We start from the raw sequence: 21293 nt of genomic DNA on the forward strand, positions 1-21293 counted from the left end.
GAGTCTTAAGGCGGGCTTAACAGGATAACGACAGTCCTGCGACGGTGATCAACAAGGAAGGTGGCTATGGCGAACGAAGAGCGGTTGTTTGAATCGGCGTTGGCGTCAACTTAGGAGAAGTTGGACTTGTGCTTTTCTTTGAAAGTTGAGCAACACAATGCACTTAAGTCATTCCTTTCGAAGAAGGATGTATTTGCCGTTTTGCCGACCGGATACGGATATGGTCGTAGCGCTGGCCTATTGCATGCCTAGGCAGTTTGAAAGACAATTCTCTGCCCGCCCCTTGGATTAAGCGAGGTGAATGGTTCGATGCCAGACTATACATTTCAATGATATAGGATGGCCCGCCAGGCTAGTTAACTGGTGTTATATCTGGACAATATAGGCTAAAATGTATCCCCTTTACACTAGATTTGGGAATACAGAATAGATTATGTATTATGCCAAGTGTGGTGGAAGTTGGGAACATAGGTTGATTGATGTTATCTGAATAATGCTTCAGCTATCCCAAATTAGCCTCTGGTGGCCATCTTGGACCCCATCTTGAAAATGACCCCTTTACTGGGGTCAGATTTTACTAGATTTTTAATATGTTATTAAGTACATCTAAAGGTATCATAGACAGCTGAAAAACCTTTTGTATCATTTTTTTTGAGGTTAGAAGATTTTTTTTTTTTTTTTTTTCATATATTGACCCGCCTAAACGTCTAACATAAGTTAGACATTAGAACAATGCCCCCCCCCCCCCCCCCCCCCCCCCATCTTGTCGGTGGGGGGAATGTTTGGTCTCACTATGCACATCAGAGGACTACTTTACTAATGTAAGATATAATAGGCCTAATTACAATAGCTTAGTGCTTTTGTATGGTTGCATGAGAAATACTTCTCAAAACAACAGCAATATATGGGTGCTTTTGTTTTGGAATGTTTCCCTCATGTAGGCTAAGCATCACATACTGGTAGGCATGGAGAAAAAAAACATGCTTTTTAAAGAAATTTCATTTGAATGTCTGAATGAAAGGATTCAGGAAACAAAATACCAGGTTTTTTGTATAGTAAACGGCGGAGCAGATAAGCGTAAATCTCTGATCTGGAGATCTTTAAAAGGAAGGCTAATAATCCTACAATATAGCTTTTGGCCACGTTATATTCAAATTTGACTATAGGCTACAATAGGCCTACTCAATACTAGACAGTGTAGTGGAAGTTGCAAGAATCCATGTAGTTACCGTTAAATAGCCTGATTAAATAGCCTTCTGACGGGTTGAAGCGGAGCTTTGCTACCAACGTTATCGGGTAGTTTCAGTGTCTGTCGCGCAATACCACCACTTCATTCTACGGTTCTAGTTTAATGACATCGAATTAAAAAGTATTTCCTCCTGATTGCAGAAACGTTTCTTTTCTTTTTCTGTCGGTTCCTTGATCAACTGCGCAGCAAATTATCAGACGCACCGGGCCTAATTTCACTCCACGGCTCTGCGGACCAGCAGTCTCCAGGCTCTCTGGGGACCGCTGTCTCGCTATCCGGCAAAAGATTCTTTGGGCGCCGCCATTGGCCGAATACCGGCGCCCATTGACTTACATTGAACACATGTAAACAAAACCTCAATTATGTGCTCAAACTAACGCCGCTGACTTATGACAACAACCATTCCACTTTGATACGAAACTAAATTTTTGTACAACATTTATCCAGCAAAAATTACAGAATTTGGATCAAGTAATGTGGAGAAATATCGATATTAAGAAAATTGCCGCTGCGTGACGCCGAGTTAATGGCATTTCCCCTTGTCCATGAGTCACGTATGACAGGTCACGTCGGTGGCCGTTATCCCTCATAGACTATGGTTATCCCTCACATGTCAGAGTAATGACATTCAAAAACCTACCTTTATATTACATTACAATTTATAAAGGAACGAAATGTCAAAAGAATTAAGCAATATGTTAGCTGGATGACACGAATATTAGTAAGGAAAAACAAGATTTTTACCGTAATGTCCAGTGAAATTACATATGTTGTGGCGCTATTGCGCGGCACGGCCAGCAGATGACATCATTGCACTACAGCAACCAGGAACCAGCAATAAACCTAGACACTCGAGATTTTAGGGCCGTTGTCAGCCACAACGCACCATCTGAAAATCTGAATTGTGAAGTAGACCTACTCCATAGTAACGTGTGCCTGTTCATTCATTCCATGTCAATAGAACAAAACAAATTAGAATTCACCATATTCACAGTGCTGCATGTAAATACACACTTGTCACGCTACATTTATATGTGTATGTATGTAATGTGTGTGTGTGTGTGTGTGTGTGTGTATATATATATATATATATATACAGAGAGAGCAATACAGAACAGGTTGTCGGTCTGAACTGAAGTTCCAACCCAAAAGGGCACATGTTACCCCGCTGCTCATCCAGCTACACTGGCTACCTATGGCGGCCCGCATCAAATTCAAGGCTCTAACGCTTGCCTACAAAATAGTCTCCGGTTCTGCTCCCACCTACTTGAATGCCCTCATACAGACATACGCTACCTCCAGACCGCTGCGCTCCTCAGACGAACGACGTCTAGCTCTACCACCGGTACGCTCAAGCCAATCCAAACTTTTCTCATCTGTTGTTCCTCGTTGGTGGAACACACTGCCAGTTCCTACAAGGGCAGGGACATCCTTCTCCATTTTCAAAAAACTCCTGAAGACCCAGCTCTTTAGAGAACATCTCCTCTCATAGCAACACCTACAACAAGTCTTACTGATCCTAGCACTCACCAGCCGTCTTAAACTGACAAGTAACTGTTAAAAACAGCACTCACTGATGCACTTACCCTTAATGTTTTTAAATTGTCCTAAAATTGTTGAGAATTGCTCTAAAACTTAAACTGTTTACCATGTTGTTAGTCGCTTTGGCTAAAAAAGCGTCAGCCAAATGTAATGTACTGTAATGTAATGTAATGAAGTTAGTGCTGCATGTAAACACACACTTGTCACGCTACATTTATATGTGTATGTATGTAATGTGTGTGTGTGTGTGTGTGTATATATATATACAGATACATATATACAAAGAGAGCAATACAAAACAGGTTGTCGGTCTGAACTGAAGTTAGTGCTGCATGTAAACACACACTTATCACGCTACATTTATATGTGTATGTATGTAATGTGTGTGTGTGTGTGTGTGTGTGTGTGTGTGTGTGCATATATATATATACATATATACAGATATATATATACTTGTCACGCTACATTTATATGTGTATGTATGTAATGTGTGTGTGTGTATGTATATATATATATTTATATTAATACAGAGAGAGAGAGGGCAATACAGAAGAGTTTTTGCTGTATGTAAGCACACTTGTCACGCTACATTTATATAAATGCACAAATAGGCTGATTACCAGACATAATTTCACTGCATTTCTTACTTCCAGTAACTATATGCATGTGACAATAAACTTCCTTGTATCCTTGTATTCTTGTATCCTTGTAACAGCTGTGCTGCTACAACCTTGTTACTCTTTGATACAGTGGAATAAACCTACCAGTTAATTACTTACATGTACATATGACATGTATGTTGTGTCTTCGATGTCTTGGAACAGGTCTACTAATTCACTACATCAACTGTGTTGGTACACACTTATTGCTCTTTGATACAGTGGCATAAGTACTAAGTACTTGGAATTCCATGGAAAATTCTGATTTTTTCTAACATCCATAACGCCAATAAAATGTGATGGTATGATGATAATATGGTATGATGTGAATGATTACATGAAATTTAAGCATTTGCTATTTTTGGCTGAAGTATGTAAATGAGAACAAATGCACAAAAAATGAATGTTACCATTCACATCATACAAATGCCAAGGCATTTCACTGGCGTTATGGATGTGACAAAAGGTCCATTTTCCGTGGAATTGCCCACTTACAATTACATATTACATTACATGTTGTGTCATTGGTGTCTTGGAACATGTCTGCCATTACCCTACATACTGTAGTACATGTATCAACTGTGTTATTTATTACTCTTTTGATACAGTGGAATAAACCCATTCAAATAAAGTGTACCATTTAAGTACTTACATGTACATATTATATACATCCTGTCAATGATGTCATGCATCCTGTAATTAATGTGTTGAAACGTGTCTGCTGTTACACCACACAGTACATGTGAATTAGTAGACCTGTTCCAAGACATCGAAGACACAACATACATGTCATATGTACTTGTAAGTAATTAATTGGTACACTTACAATAGGTTTATTCCACTGTATCAAAGAGTAACAAGGTTGTAGCAGCACAGCTGTTACATGTACACTGAAGACAATGAGGCCTTGACTGGAGCTAAGAATGATTTGTATATCAAATCTTTCATGACCAGATTTACCCCATCCAGCAGGTCTCAGGTCAGCTCTTTGCCTCTGATGAAAATTTAGGGAAATTGGCAACGTTTTATAAAAGCGCTCAGTATTACAATGTAACAACTATAGCCTATGTAGGTACCCACAAATACATAATGCAAGTACAATGATAGTACAGTACCTGATAGTACATGTTGTTACACAGGTTGTACCACTGTACCTAATTAGGTAGGTACACTGTAACAGCGACACATTAAAATAAAGTGTTGTTGATGAATTTCCCTAGTAGTGGACAATAAAGACTTCTATTCTAGCCTACACGTCACATGTAGCCTACTAGAAGTGATGTTTCAGCTAGAAGTGATGGTTCATAAATTAACCCTCCAACTTTGCTGAAGCACAGAACAGGTGTGCTGAGCTTTGTTTTTGGCTCTTCAAAGTGTTGTAAGTAAGGTGGTGTAAGCAGCCTATAGGCAGGTGGTGAGACAGGTCAAGAAATATGGTGCAGTTAAACACTATAGAGTTGATTTTCAGAAGGTGGTTTAGAGTAGTATAAATGAAATATAAATATGTGCACTGTATTACCTTATAAGAGCAGAATAAATATGGCTATGAATAACAATGTCAGTTGATATTATTTTAAATGTTGGTGACACTACATTAATAAGGAGAACCTACATTAATAAGGAGAACCTATGGTGCGTTCATATGCATGGGGAATTTTTTTTCCAACCAATCGGATTTTGTTGTTGAGTGGTGTGGTGTATCTTGGGCAGTTCAGTGTTGCTAGTTTAGCACACTAGTAAACCATAGGCAGAGAATGGGATTCTCGCTAGCATGCTAGCTAGCTTTGTATGCTAAGCTAAGCGAAAATGCGAACATACAAATCATATTGCTTGTTACGAAACAAAATGTTAATGTTTATATATGAAACAGTTTGTATGAATTACCCAAAATTCCTAGTTAATTCCCATAATTTCCTAGCCTGGGTGCCATTCCGAACTTAGTCCCGCCCACAACATTTGAGGTCGGGAAGTTCGGTCTGGCATTGCATCATTGTGGTGGAAGTATGCTCGCCCTACGATGATGGACAGGTGAGAAACAGTGCCTGGTCTATCACGTCATCTGAGCACGCTTAGATTAGGCTTATGTTTGAAACAAAAACGCTGTGGCTAGAAGGATACATGGCTTTTAAGACCCCATATTGAAAATTAATATTATTTAATGAGGTTGTATCACTGAAAACGATTATTTCTGAAAACTTTGGCCAAAGTTGAGATGTGGGAAAACTCGTGGTTTCACTTTCATCAAGGGAAAACAGCGCTGGTGCATTGCGACATGTTCCCTCGTTCATTTGAAATCTCTGATTGACCACCTGTTCGAGGGATTTGTGACAGCCTTTCCCAGTTGTTTAACATGTTTGTAGCATATCAGTGTTCAACATAATTATTTTTAAAAACAGAGGGTATATAGGAGAAGAAGGATGGTTCGTGTGTTTTCTTCCTACACCTCACGGTAAGCTATTTTGTTGCTCTGATTGGTTAGGTCTAGCCAATTGAGTGCAGAGGCATTCCCCCCCTGTATTGGTTGAAACACGCCCCATAATTACGTCCCAATGGAGCAGTATCAGACTCATATTCTGACTAGAATTGAGTATGACTACGTCAGGCTAATAATTTCCTTTAATTCCATGAAAGTGTCCAATTTGGAATATTTCCAAAATTCCCCAGCTTAACTTCCCATGGTAAGTTTCCGGAAAGTTTCCGGAAATTTACTGGAAATTTTCCACCTCTTTGCAACCCTATATAACATACAAACAATGACTCAGAACAGCCTAAGTGCATGGTGAACAAATATGTCTTTACACCCCTGTTGACAGGTGCATGCAAAAACACAGTAACCAGACAAGGATTTTGTTTTTATAACACATGTAATAAGCAATTATCATTTGAAGATGTATTGTTTTGTTCTTCTAACATCAATAGTAGTTGTTCAGAGGTTGTAACATAATGATAAATACATGCTGCCTGTCACATTATGAATATATACCCTGTCTTGTCTTGCACATCAGAAGCAGCAGCACTATGCTATTACATCGTTTACCGTAGGGACTAGTATGAGGGAGACTGAGCTGCCAATCTCTCTTAACAGGTCCTGCATCATAATATAATAATATAATATAATATCAAATGCAACATAAGCAGGGTCTGATTTAGCGTGGCAGAGTGCTGATTGACAATAACATGGTTCCCTGCAGTGTTTGGTGGATTCCCATTGATGTTTGTGCATTCTCTTTGACTGTACATTTTATGTGTGGCATCTCATTCCTCAGTTGTCTAACATGTTTTCTGACGGCCACTGAGTGCATTAGCAGCTGAAAGACCAACTTGTAACAAGGTCCTAATTGTGGATACACCCATTAACAGTCCTTGCGACCAATGACATCTGGATCAACTAGCCTACAAACTTTTGATTGATTTTCAACAATGAACAATTAGTTCAGTGTAATATGTTCAGCTCTCTCCCCCAACTTAATAAGTCAACATTATATGATATGACCCTATTTTTACATTATAGCCTACATATGTTATAGCCTAACCCTTATCTATAGGTGACTGATGAGATTCATGTTAGCATATATTCATTGGTGCCACAATTAATATTGGAGCTATTTCACTGTCGCAGACCCAGACGTGCTTGGTAGCCTAGGCCAGGGGTTCCCAAACTTTTCCACGACAGGCCCCCCAAATACCACTAGGTTCTGGCCAAGGACCCCCTTGATGTTTTATTAATTAAACCCATCGACAATACTATGGCAAATGTAAAAATACATTAAGCTAATCTAATAATTATTTTAGCCACAACCACATTGCGATGGAGCATACAGTGTGTAAAAATTGTATTTGGGGCTTTCTGCTATACGAGAGCCATCACTCTACTATTATTCCCAGTCATTATCATGGGAAATATGTTCAGATATGCGTCACATTATTATAATGGCATTGTATAACAACCCTCATAGTATATTTTAAATGTTTCAAATGTATTTATTTCTTGCTTTTATTTTCCCCTCCAACTTGCTGAGGCCCCCCTGGCACCCCCCTCGCGGGACCCTCACTTTGAAAACCACTGGCCTAGGCTACGTAGTCATAGGCCAACATGAGACTTAAGCCCCCGTGTCGTCATGACTTAGGTTAGCCTATGTTCTTACTGTTGTTATTATCTGTAGGACATATTGTCTGTGGAACACAATTGTATGGTAGGCCTATATTTGATTTTCAGTAAGCTTATATATAAATGATAAAGCTTCTTTACTTTTTTGGTGTAATTATTTAGTTTCTTTTTATCTATGTAGGCTATTTCTTTAATGTTACATTATTATTTTGTTAATACATGGAATAAATCACCACAAACACACGCGACTGTAGCCTATTGGCTTCTTCTGTAGCCTACCCGGCTTGCGCAGCGTGGCTAACAACGCCCCTAAAACAAGTGTAACCGTCGGCTCCTCGAGGCTTATTACTTAAACGAAGTTACAGCAGCTATTAGGCCCGAGGTGCAGTGAAATGGCGTCATCTGGTGGTCATACAATTCACCCGCTATTAGACCCGAAGTACAGGAGAAGTGGATATTCAACCACGCCATCCTTCAGGTCGCAGCGACACGTAGGTGTACTTTATGTGCTGTGTCATGCTGCCATCTAGTGGTTGTGAAATATTTAACACCCATTATAGTTCTGGGAATAGATGTGCCCTCGAATAAATGTATTTGTTACAAATTATTTGGGTAATCCATCTGATAAATTGTGTTTTTATTTTTATACTTCGTACCTTTATAAATTAAAGTGTATCATGAAGCTACCTTTTTCAATGTAATTACTCTGACATTCGACATTAGTCGACCATAAATTTGGGCAATGGGCACATTGTTAGGGGTTGACACTTTGCATAAGATTTCTCCACATTACTTGATCCAAATTCTGTGATTTTTGTTGTATAAATGTTGTACAATTATGTAGTTTCGTATCAAAGTGGAATGGTTGTTTTCATAAGTCAGTGGCGTTCGTTTGAGCACATAATTGACGTTTTGTTTACATGTGTTCAATGTAAGTCAATGGGAGCCGGAAATCCATAAATAGCCGGATAGCGAGACAGCGGTCATGTCATACACTGACACGCCTATTTCAGGAAAATCGAAACTAGAGCGAACTAACAAGTTGTGTGTGTTATTCTCACTGCAAGACGGAAATTCTGCCTGAATCAAGTAAGAATATATTTAATGTTATTTCCACAACACCAGTTTAGCTGTACACGCATAAAGAGATGATCTCGTCTTTATAGACAAGCTTTTCAGGCTGGCAATTTATTATTTTTGAACTTTACCACATGCAAGGCAATGATTTGAATTTGCTATAGCCTAGTGCAGAGCGGTAACCCCAAAAGATATAGGCCTAGACGACCTGGTGTCCCCATGGTTGAGAAAGAGAGAAAAAACGTGTGAAAGTGTCCTCAAAAGTGTGCTATTGGCTGGCCTTTACATGCGACAAATGTTTCAGTGCCAGGGAAACCATACGTTTCTAGTGTTGTAAATGTAATGTATTAATGTGCGCCCTTCCATAGGAAAAGGGTGTCATGGAGTGTTCTCTGTGCTGCCCTTACATGAGAGTGCCCCAAAGGTTAAACAAAAGACGACGCTGAAGTTGGCTCCACATTCGCCTCCGATTCTTCTTAAGTTTCGATTCCACCTTACAAAAATGAACGTTTCGGCCATTGGGTGGCAGTGTTTATGGCAACATCCAGTAATTATGCAGCTCTGTCAACAGTGATCGCTTTTTAGAGCTACCAGAGCCCGTCTACGGAGAGCCTCCCCACCATAGACATAATATACATAGACGCCGCATCGACCGCTACTCCTTACTAGCGCTGACGAGATTTGGAGCCGCCATCTTGGACCGGTCATCCACTCCACTCAGTGTGATCTGTTTGGCCGGTGAGATGAGCTGTCAGCGCACTTAATTAATCATATCTCACTGAATACCGAACAGATTCTCACGCGGTTTTTTTTGCTGCAAAGGTCATACATGTAGCTATGATACAGGACACATGATTTAGCGTATTTTAATATTCATAGTGGGTTTAACAGTAATAGAATATTCTGATATATGATATAAAGTGACCTGACGTCCGATATCAAAACTGGGAACATAATCCATGTTTGACAGCATAGACAAAACTAGTTTGATACAAGTTTAATGAGTTAAATATAGTTCACAGTTGACAGAAAAGTTCCATCAACAGCATTATTCACAGTCCACAGAAAGGTTCCATAAACATTTAAGTGAGATCAGTGCCATTCAGACATCTGAGGGGTATTCCAAGTAGGCCTATGTGGTTTAGTGAAAAAACTTGGGTAAATTGACTCAGAATAAGTTGTAAACCTCCCAGTAGAAAAGCTGTATGATACAGGAAACATGGTTGTGTGTATTTTAATATTCATAGTGGGCCTAACAGTAATAGAATATTCTGATATATTATAAAGTGATGACATCCAATATAAAAACTGGGAACATAACTAATCCACGTTTGACAGCATAGACAAAAACTGGTTTGATACAAGTTTTAATGAGTTAAATTTACAGAAAAAAATCCATTAACATTTTCAGTTCAGTGCCATCAAAAATAAAGTGATGAACAGACATTGGTGTGGCATAAAGGAAATGGAGTATCTGGGTTCAATATCAACAGCATTTGTTAGACAAGTTCCATAAATATTGTAAAGTGCAAGTTTGTAGGTTTGTTTCTGATCCTTAAAAAACAGACATTGGTTTGGCATAGTAAGTGTAACAGTTCATCAATTCAAGACAAAAAGGTGACTTGTCACTTGTACAGTGTCAATGGGTTCATCAACAGCATCTGTTATTTACAGTTCACAGAAAGGTTCCAGCCCCAATGAAGAGATTAAATAAAAAGGAATTAAGAAACATTTTAGAAACTGCTAAGATCAACCCGTTCATTGCAATCAGTAAAGAATCAGGGAGTGTCTTCACAGGCTCAGTGAGACAGAGTTACCGTGATGCAGTTGGTTCTATGATTTCGACAACTGGTGCATGTCATTTTGTATGTTCCCACCTTGCTAAAATTGCTTGGGTACACTTTGGCTGAGAACAAAAGTGCTTCAGACAGCAGGTGGGCAAATAAGATGGCATAGTAAACTGGGTACTCCATAAAAGAGGACTGAGTCAACCAGACGATGGGAAAATGGGTCACAGAGTGGCGAATGCAGGTGATGAAGGTGGAGCTCATAAATCAAACATTCAGTCACAGTGTAGCAGATGCCCTGCAGTACTGCAATGAAGAGCTGCACCTTCCTCAGTTCCAGGGGTGTGAGGAGACCGTTCAGTTCATTCAGTCTTCTTGAACAAGGCAGTTGTTTTGGAGAGATACAAAATAATAAATAAATGAATGAAAAGGAATTTGAGAGGCATCTTATTCTTGTTAGGGTAAATGACATGTGAATAATACAGTGTTGGGCAAGCTACTTCGAAATTTTAGTGAGCTAAACTATCAGTTACTCTGCCATGAATAAAACACTACACAAAACTACCACCCAGTCAAATGTATTAGTAGCCTAACACAAACACAGTAGTAGGCTAGTTCACTACATAGGAAGCTACTTTAAATTGTGCTAATTTCACATGACAAGAAAAGTGTAGCTTGTCTGGCTAAGCTACTTGATAAATAAAGAAGTTGAGCTATTGAAAAGTTACTTTATTCAGGAAATAGTGAGGCTACCACCAACACACTTATGCTACAAGTAGCAGCTAGCGATTGCCCAATAGGCTAGTCTGTGCCACTTGTGTAAAATTTGCCAGCCAAATCTAGTATGATTTATTTCTACAATAGCCTTCTTGTGTCAGTTGTAATCTAAGTCATTGTTATGGAATATGACTTATCAAGTCTCAGTTCATAGCCGGGTGAACACCGAGTAAACATAGCCTAGCTAGATGGCTACGATTTTCATACAGTAATATCAAAGATTGCTCCTTCTCAGCTCTCTGGTAATATTCTATTCACAAAATACAACCAATAGTACGGTTATGTTAAATCTTACTTGTGAAAAGTAAATCCCCCGAGTATGGTCCGCCGATTTGAGAAGGAACATGCTGCACAGTGCTGTCATCTTGTGTCTTCTGCTGCAACGCAACGAGGAGTATGACCGGTCCAAGATGGCGGCCGCATTTCTTGTTTCCAGCAGCCAATGCGGCGTCTATGTATATTATGTCTATGCTCCCCACTCTCTATTAATCCATTACAAACCGAACTTGGCTGCAGTTCATCAGAGTTCACCTAGATGGCGATCGCGGGCGAGTCCAAAATACATAGGGTCCTATGGAGCTACATGGCTACATTTATTGTTTTCACCTATTTAACAACTGAAACCCTCAGATTTTATTTTATTTTTCGCAAAACGGATATGGATTATCAATCAAAAGTGAAATAATCCGGGAGTCATGTCCTTTCGTTTTCTTACAGGTTGGGTCGTTGTTGCCCATAACACGCTAGCATTGATGCTATGCTATGCTATGATCATGCTAATGAATGAAGTCATTGACACGTTTGAAAGGCTTTTTAGAACAATTAAGTGACTTTAAAAAATATAATACTCAACCAAGTGTATTGTCTTTGCCTCCCCTTTCAAATACAATATTCAAATTACTTGAAAAAAAATTATATCCCGAGAAAAGTGCATTTTGAGGGGTCCAGCTCCATAGACCTCCATTCATTCTGGACTCGCCCGCGAGCGCCCCTAGATGCAGTACCACACCGGAAGCGTTCCGAGAGTGAAGGTTCTCCCCTTATTAAACATTCTCTGGAGCTACTTTCAAGTTTTAGTCAGGGGGCCTATGTGGTTTCTGTGGGTTTGAAATGTTAATTTTTGGAGAGTGGTTGGACTGTCTTTAGAGGTCATTGAACATGGAGAAAAATTATGTCTCCATTTTTTACCTGTTTCAACCCTATTTTTTTGAAATTGTACATTTCACTGTAATTAACACCATAAATTTCGCCTAAATCACTGGCTATGTTAGCCTAGAAATCTAGACGAATTACATTTGCTGCCTGGGCTAGTCTAGCAACTCTCCGTTGGCTTGTGAGCTCCAGAAATCGAAACTTAATCAGGCCAATGAAATTGTGTATAGAGTCGTTAGGTGGGCTTAACATAATGATTGATGGCAGAGTTGCAACGGTTTGGCTTGAATTCCCTGCTACTTGAAAACAAATAAGATGGCTGTTGCTGTTGGCGAACAGTGTGACACGAGTTAAGCTTTTATTAAGTTGCCAAACGTTTGAACTAGCCAACTAGCTCTGCTGGGAAACGCATGGGACTCATAGCGCTGCCGCTGTCCTATTGCGTGCAGAGGGAATTTGAAAGAACTGATTATCCCGCCCCTGCGAACGGTGAGTGCCCAGACCCTACATTTTAATGTGGGTCTGGCTCGTCAGGCTATGGCTACAGTGGGCAGTGCTTCGAATTGGCCAGCTTCACTCGCGGTCCGCGCGTGGGATCACGCGGTATCACGCGGCTCTAATTTGTATTTTTCCAGTGAGAAGCTGCAACAACCCAAACAACCGGTAGATGGCTCAAGTGAGCAGGGTGTCTCGTAAAAAGAAATGGAGCCTGGAAAACCCTACACAGACTTCACTACAGACTTTAGCAGACTGGTTTAGAAATAATTTAATAGCCAGAAATATGCCTGCCCTGCACTAAAAAAGAAATATTTGGTTAACTGCGAGTGAATCCCGTTTGCAGCCGTAGAAGAAACGCAGGACAAATTAAACATTCTGGTTTTCTCCGAGTGCAACGATGATAGACAGACATCATTTGGACAAAATATAGAGCATATTAACCTCCTTTGCTCAGCCAAATGCCTTCCTGTTACGTCCTGTTATCACGGAGTTACAGGCAATAAACGATTTTTGATGGTCACAAGTTTAATTCATTAGCGTTTTTTTTATTTTTTTTTATTATTATTAAAGAGTTATTTTCATTTAAAGGTTTGACTTCGTGCTTATTCAGTAGAGCATTTAGTGCTCTCCCCAATCCCAGACGTTCACATTGCATGTTTGTTTGTAATGGATGCAACCGCGAGATAGGCTATGCGTTTGATTGCAATGAGTTGTTAACAGACATGAACCAAGACATATAGCCCAGCAGCAATCTAGGGACTGTTCGTTATTTATTGAAGGGGCCACCGGAGGAATTTTGAGTGCTTCAGTCAAAAGTTGCATGACCCTCTCTTGCCTGCTAGAAATTGTTCAATGACCCTCCGACAGAATTGTTAAAAAAGACATGACCCTCCCCTGCCAATTGCTGTCTTCCGCCCACGCCACAGCCACACACTGTGATAACGTTCTTAAATCAATCTTTCCCGTGAGCTTGCATGCTACCAGTCCTTCCTTTTCAAATGTGTTGCGCCTGTTTGCACAATTTCACAAATAATCATATGTGATTAATAATATGACAAATAATCCCTGTGCACGGGGACCGAAACAATGCATGCCAACTTTTTCCGTGTTTATCACGTAGGCCTATTTTAACTTTCCCCCGCTGTCTTGCCGTTTTAATGTTTTCCCGTAGAATATCCCATATTTTAATACTCTCATAACAGCCCTTCCATCGGGCCCATCCATAACTTACCAACTCTGTACTGTAGACCCTATCTGGCTATTTATATTTTCGGTGAAATAAGCAAATGTATTTGTTCAACTTTATGAAGCAGAATTAACGCATAGGCTACTTGGAACATAATACATTTGACAAAGGACAGATGTATGTTGCTAGTGACAAAATATTAACTTTCAGTGTTTTACGATGTCTTTGTCATGGGGAAGTGTTTTTCCCCCATGCATTTATTCTAGGTTACGTTCAGTGACTGCCGTGAGAGAAGCGGGTTCTGTTTCGTTCATGTCAGTGACTGACGCGAGAGAAGCGGGGTCTGTGTTGTGTTGCGTTGCGTTAATTTATTTTCATTGGGCATACCGTGCCGTGCCGTCCACAGCTCTTCAGTTCTGACAAAGCCAAAATTACTCCTTTTGAAACAATGAGTGCAGGAAGCGCGTTTGTGTGGTTATATTGCTTGACGGGGGGGATCCCAAGCAGCTTTCAGCCATAAGGCTACTTTGAGAACATTTCAATTCACCCGACACTAATATTCAAAATGTTGAAAACTATTTCGGCATAGCCTATAAAGCAGTTTAATTAAATGGAATGTTAGTGGTAAACAAACGAGCTACTTGGTGAGGCTTGGCCTCACAGATGCGCTCGTGCCCTAGATGGCAGGAAAAATCTTCACGATAGGCCTATTAACTAACCACCCGATTCACGTTGGCTGGGGGGAAGGGGGGCCATCAGACATTTGTGCCCAGTTAATCCCTGCCCCCAACAAATCACACCTTCCAACCTCTGACAGCTTAAAAGAAGTCAAGAGGACTCCTTACTCACAGACCTATTCACAAACCTGCAGCATTCTGCCGTGTTTTGAAATCATGCAGCTACAGGAGCTTCCAATCGTGAGGAAGCAATTTTGCATTGTAGGCATAACTAACATGCAATAACGCCACCAACAACAACCAAAACTAGGCTAATCATTGTCAACATGTAAATTAAATGTAACATTATTGTGAATCAAATTAAAATGTTCTATTTTGCAAACGTAGGCATAGTAACAGAATAATTTAATAATGTTACAAAGATGCTACATCAATCCGTATGTTTCATTAGGCTACTAGGCTATATGTTTTGCCTTGATTCATTTAGGCTAGGCCTTTTTATTCAGCCTAACTGGCGAATTTAGGAGCAACTCCTAAAAATAATGGGCGTGCCACTCCTAACTTTAGGACTCCTAATTTTTTCCACAAAAAGTAATTCACGAAGCATTTAGACCTAAAAGTAGCACCTAAGTCTGGGACAGCTTAAGTCGAGAGGACTCCTAACTCACTAAGACCTATTCATAAACAGCTTTTTTGTGGCATTTTACGTTGCGATGTTTTGAAATGCGTAGCCTATGAGCAACAGCAGCTTCCAATCGCGAGGGAACAATTTTGCATTCATAAAAGGGATGCAATAACGCCACCAACAACAACCAAAACTACTCATTGTTAACATGTAAATGAAATGTAACGTTTCATTGTGAATCAAATTAAAATGTTCTCCTCTTTGCAAACGTAGCCTAGGCATATGGTGAGCTTAATTTAATAATGTTGCAAAGGTAGGCTACTGCATCAATCCATAGGCCTATGTTTCATTAGGCTACTAGGCTATTTGTTTTGCCTTACTCTTTATTCATTTAGGCTAGGCCTTTTTATTCAGTAATTAATCATCTTCCGTCCTTTGCACTACTTGTGTAGCGCACGCATTCTCCAACCTGTCACCGGTCACTCATCATCGGAAAAGAGGTGTTTGGAATTCCCGCGTTACAATCGTCAGCCAATCAAGGTGGTCACTTCAGTCAAGCTCGTGCATGAGTAATGACGTAATCCATAGCAACGAAGACTCACTCCTAGTTTAGGAGTTGTCTGAAAGGCTTTGTGAATAACTTTTAAGAGAAAACTCCAATCTAAAATCTTTAAGTGCGATTTAGGAGAAGCCTACTCCTAGTAGTAAGATAAAAGCCTTTGTGAATAGCCTACGGCCCCAGTTATTCATCATCTTCTGTCCTTGTGTAGCGCACGCATTCTGAGACCTGTCACCTGTCACTCATCATCGTAAGGGAGGTGTTTGGAATCATGCCCGCGTTACAATCATCAGCCAATCAAGGTGGTCACGCTTGCCCATTTACCCAAATTAATGGTCGAATATTACTGATGATCATTGTTATTTAAGAACATGCAGTGTGCGTAGGGTACCAAAAACATCTTGCTCGTAAAAAAGCATCATAACGCACATTCTGGCGGGTCTGTTATTTACTGTAGGCTGCGCAAACCACAGGCCTTTAGCCTATTTTGGGCAAGCCTGCATTCATTCATTCATTCATTCATTCAACCTTTATTTATTCTCGGAGGGTCATTGAGGGAAGCCCTCATTTTCAATGAAGCCGAGATTACAGACGCGAAGCAAAGCGCTCCACAAACAAGACAACATTCGAGGCCTTATGTTGAAGAATTGTATATAAAGCCTGCGCTAACAGTAATCATCCTGCCCCTGATAGGCCTACCACAGCTGTGGATAGTGTGGAATGTAATAACACAATCCAATGTGTGTCTCAATTGTCTCCCGCTGACCACCTCACACATTTCTCTAGATTTTGCAACGAACTTATATGACACAATGCCATAAAATATGCCAGTTTTAGGACACAGAATAATGTTTGTAATGATACCAGGTAGGCCTACGTTTAACAGTAACAAGTGTAATGAGCTATTCATTGTCGAAGGTGAAATTGTCGAAGGTGAAATTCTTACTTTGGAAAACAAACATTTGCCGATATCATTGCCGATCATCAGAATATTGCAACAGATTCTGTGTGTTCTGGACTGCAGGTAACTTGTTAAACCAGTGGTTCTCAAACTTTTATTTCATTCCCCACTTTGATCAAGGGGCATGACTGATGATAGTGGAGATAACGTGTTATCCCGAGGCTTTTGCAAGTCAGCATCTTCGACGGTAGTCTATTAAAAATATAAGTTTTCGATGTCCCAAACGGAGAGCCATACTTTATTGTTTTTAACGATCTCTATGCTACTCACAAAAATGTAGGCATGGGGACATGATGAAGTAGGCTATCCAGCTGTCCTGTGTTAAATTATTGTGATTACGAGCTAGTGGTTTTCAAACATTATGCGTGACTCTGACATCTAACTAAATGCAACAGGCTCATATCGTCCTAGCATTCGCAAAATGAGCACCAGTGTTTTGTCAAATTGCAAATAGCTATTCGTTTTAACGAATTTTTATGATAGTAGCCTATACAAAAAGCACTTCATACTATCTTAATCTTGGAATATGGGGAGGGAAGTGGCGCGTCTGCAGTCAGCCAAATATGAATGTAATTCTGCGGCATAAGCAGATGTATTTGTTTATTGTACAGAAAAATAAAATTGACATGTCAAGCAGTCAATTAACTACATTGCAGTCAAGAAGTAGGGCAAATTAAGACACTGTTTTGATTTGCGTAGTTGCGTTACCCCCAACACTGACAATAACATAGACAGCCAGTTAAGATATTTTTTCGTTTTGTGGAGCGGCACCGGTAGGCTATCAAAAGCAGATTTCGATTTTTGCTACCACCGTGTAGTCAAGCCTTAAGCCATACCCAAGTAGCCTTAATCGAGGTAATGTTTAATTACGATTTATTTTGTTATTGAATTCGTAGGCTGGGATTCCTCTCGGTAACAATTACCACTGACAGAGCGATGTACAGTGGCAGAGCGACGCACAGTGGCTGAAAGTGGTACTAAAGCTTCACGCAGCTTCACGCCGCGTAATGCGCGACTGAAGTGGCCATTTGAAAGCGATGCCCACTGTATGTTATAAAGTTCACAAAACAGTTATTTTCAACAGTATGATTGTATGTCAGTATTATGATTGTATGTCAAACAATTAGAGATAAGATCAATAACCGATCAGTTTCACCAAATAGACGCTCCATTGCTGAAAGATAGCGAAAACATAACAGAATCACAGATGAGACCTCAAACAACATTTAATTAATTTACATATATATAACATATTAGATCTCACCTCCACAATTTCTTCATCAAAATCTACAATTAGTCTACTAGACCCTATTCCTAATCACCATCTTAAAGGGGTGATAGAATGATGATATAGGGTATTTTGTGCTGGTCCTTAAGGTCTCTGAATAGGGTGTGTAACATTGGTTGGGCTGAAAATGGCATATGTGCTGTTCTATGCGCCCTAATGCAAGCCTGGTTAAAAGCCCTAGAATAAAACGAGAGGTTTTCTTCCTTTTATGGTATGCTCATGAATATTTAGATAACCTGCGTGCTGATTGGTTGGTTTACAACGAGCGAAGCTCCGGAGCAAAGACGCAGACATGGCCGACAGCACTCACTGAAACAGCCAAGGTGGAAATGCTATGGAGACATAGGTGTTGAACAGCATATTTGAGCCTGAATCAGAGGAAGAATCTGAAATAGAGGAGCAACCAGTCGCCCATAGATTGGAAATGACTACTTCAGAGTGGTAAGTTTTGTCATTTACTTGAGTTTGCAACACGTAGCCCAGTTAGCTAGCTGTAATACTCGCACGTTAGTGTCGTAGACTAAGCTAAACATTGCATTAGGTTCGTTTTTAGCAACAGAAGTTATTAATTTGCACACAAACAAATGTTTTACAACTTGTACCCTTGTGCAATTTTTGTCAAGATGTCCAGTTAGAAACTAGCTGAAAAGTTTGTAGCCCGTCGTGGGCAGTTCAGGCTATGCTGTAGTGAAAGGAGTGCTGCTTGCAAGGAAAGTAGCTGCTAGCTGCTACTCGTTTTAGTCAGTAAGTATATTCTCCTGGTGAATAGGTCATCTGATTAGGAGTTACATACATTATTGTAGTGGTAATATGCGATCTTACAACGGGACGTCCAGTTAGCTGGGCAGGAGCTCTGTGCAGTTTGTAGCCTATGGCTGAAGTGAAACGAGGTCAACGAAAATATTACTAGGCCAATTTGTGTCAATTCAAAAACACTTATTTATCCCCAAGGGGCAATTTACATAGTAGGCTACAATGGAGTAGAGTACAATAATCAAAAATCCTATAAATATCACTGTTTAAAATACAGTAGGTACAGTCAGTGTAATGTAATCTTGTAACTATCCTGCTGACATCTGATTAAGATTATTACCTTCTTTCCATGTAGTAGCCTAATATGTGATCTTACAACTCTGGTAACTAAAACTGGAGACATTTGCTACCTGCTCATTCAAAATTACGAAATAACAGCAGGGAAATTATGTTTGTTTTTACAGGTTATTAAAAGAATGACACAGGTTCCTGAGGAGCTGACCTGAATGACCATTATGGCCTCAATCCGTTATGCCTCTATATTCTTTGCAAAATGCAATGAATATTTACAGAGCTGACCATGGCCGTTTGAGAATCAGAGGAATGGAAAGGTGAGGACAATCTGATACAAGTGTTAGCAGTTACAGTATAGAAAATAAAATATTTTTAACCAATACACATTCATTATTGGTTCAGCATATTGCAAAAACACAGTTTGATCAACACCACAAAATGATAAAGTTTTTTTTTTTGTTCAACAATCGTCCAGTGATACTCTGATGTAAAATATTAAAAAAATAAATAGTAAAAAAAATTGCTTTTCCACCCTGTTCTCGTTGCAGGCAATGAAGTGACTTGGCCTACAGGTCTTTTGTGAGCAGGAGCTGGGGTTTCCTTAGAAGAAGCGTCCGTGTCATGATCCCCTTGTGTGTGGTGCTACGCATATGGAGGGAGCTTCCGGATACTTCAGGGCAGTACGTTGGATTCAGACCCCTTTTCGACTGAACCGTGACACATGTTCAGCAACAGCATCCTCCATGGAAGGTCTGTCAAGCTGAGCACACAAGTCCTGGGGCACAGGAATCCGCTGGACGGCATCCCAATAAGGAAGAGGGTCTTTGATGATCTCGAAGAGGACAAGAAAGAGGACTTATATTGGATACTGTAATACAGTGCATTGTAGGCTGTATACTGTACAATAAACAAATTGTATGGCCCTGAACATTGTGCTTTGTTTACAGTACTGATGATTGACACCAGTAGCATCAGGTCTAAGACAGCCTGTTGTGTGTGAATCGATAAGTTCTTTTTAGTGCCTATACTGTTGCACATTTTGATTTGTTGTTTGTAATAAAAACATATTTTATTAAACTTACAAATTGTTTGGCAAGTCTGTACATAGTTTCTCCTTGGCTGTCTTCTGTTGTGGGGACTCAGCATTCTCATTTAAGTGCATGGCTGCTAGATAAAACCTAAACCAAACAACAGAAATGTTGTAACACAAGTGAAAGTCACTTTTGCATGCACACACCAAGCTGTTAACTCACAGCAAAAACATTTGCTAATATTCTAAGCCCGCAAGATGCCACACTTGGGGCATCTGTTTGGCATGCTGCCGTTCTTGTAATGTTCTAAAATAAGAACGTGCAAATAAATCCATTGTATCTAGACAACACGGTTTTCAACATATCGACTAGATATCATTTGAATTGATAACGTGAAGTTGTTTCCACTTCTGACGTCAAAAACGTATGTGTTATAGACCCTTTCATCAATAAAAACAAAAACAATGTTTGAACGTTCTATTTGGGCCCCAATCTACTTCCTCTACATTAAGATAACATATGGAATGTTAAAAAGGAAGTCTTGTGGGGCCAACTATGATGCTGATAATGGAACTCTCTTGAAAGGGTCCATATGGGTATGGGTTATATTACAGCTTAGCAACCAAACTATCGTGTTACTCAGCTTCAGTTAGGTATCTTGCTGAGAACATAACCTGTCAGAGATCTCGACAAACATGCATAGTAAAATGTAGGTTAACATGACAACACAGGTTTTATCCGAATGACACACAGGAAAATTAAATAGCCTTGCCAATGAACTAAATCACACATTCTACTTGCTAGATACACGTTAGCATGGTTAATAACTGCTTAGCGACAAAATAATACTTACAGCATGCGGTTGTGATGACCTTACGGTCGGAACAGCCCCTCGTTTCAGTAACAGCAGCTTAGCAAATCCTGCTTAACTGTACAAGGTTTTGAAAACTGCCTTCGGTGAAATGTTTTGCAAATTAATAACGGAGTGTCAAACTTTGCAGGGATCTTCTGGTAGAAAAACATTATCCATGGCCCTCGAACTTTTGAATCCTTGGGAAGACTATGGAAAG

The 21293-nt window shown here is 39.9% G+C and overlaps 1 protein-coding gene and 1 long non-coding RNA gene across 5 annotated transcripts in view; one reads left to right on the top strand and one right to left on the bottom strand.

Annotated features, from left to right (window-relative positions):
• Positions 1-8546: 8546 nt before the first annotated feature.
• Positions 8547-21293, top strand: part of LOC121715137 — an 86621-nt gene continuing 73874 nt past the window's right edge. For 2 of the 4 annotated variants that reach the window (XM_042100532.1, XM_042100533.1), the window contains exon 1: positions 8568-8649. The gene's annotated coding sequence lies outside the window, so the exon portion shown is untranslated. Of the gene's footprint in view, positions 8650-21293 lie in introns of all 4 variants that reach the window. The other 2 variants (XM_042100534.1, XM_042100536.1) reach the window with 2 other exon arrangements.
• LOC121715196 lies at positions 19683-21248 on the bottom strand. Its single transcript, XR_006033549.1, has 3 exons — positions 21077-21248; positions 20275-20370; positions 19683-20024 (listed from the first exon to the last, which is right to left on the bottom strand). It is a non-coding gene; the product is annotated as an uncharacterized LOC121715196 (long non-coding RNA).

The sequence above is a fragment of the Alosa sapidissima genome, chromosome 8 (assembly GCF_018492685.1).
Source record: "Alosa sapidissima isolate fAloSap1 chromosome 8, fAloSap1.pri, whole genome shotgun sequence".
Classification (NCBI taxonomy): domain Eukaryota; kingdom Metazoa; phylum Chordata; class Actinopteri; order Clupeiformes; family Clupeidae; genus Alosa; species Alosa sapidissima.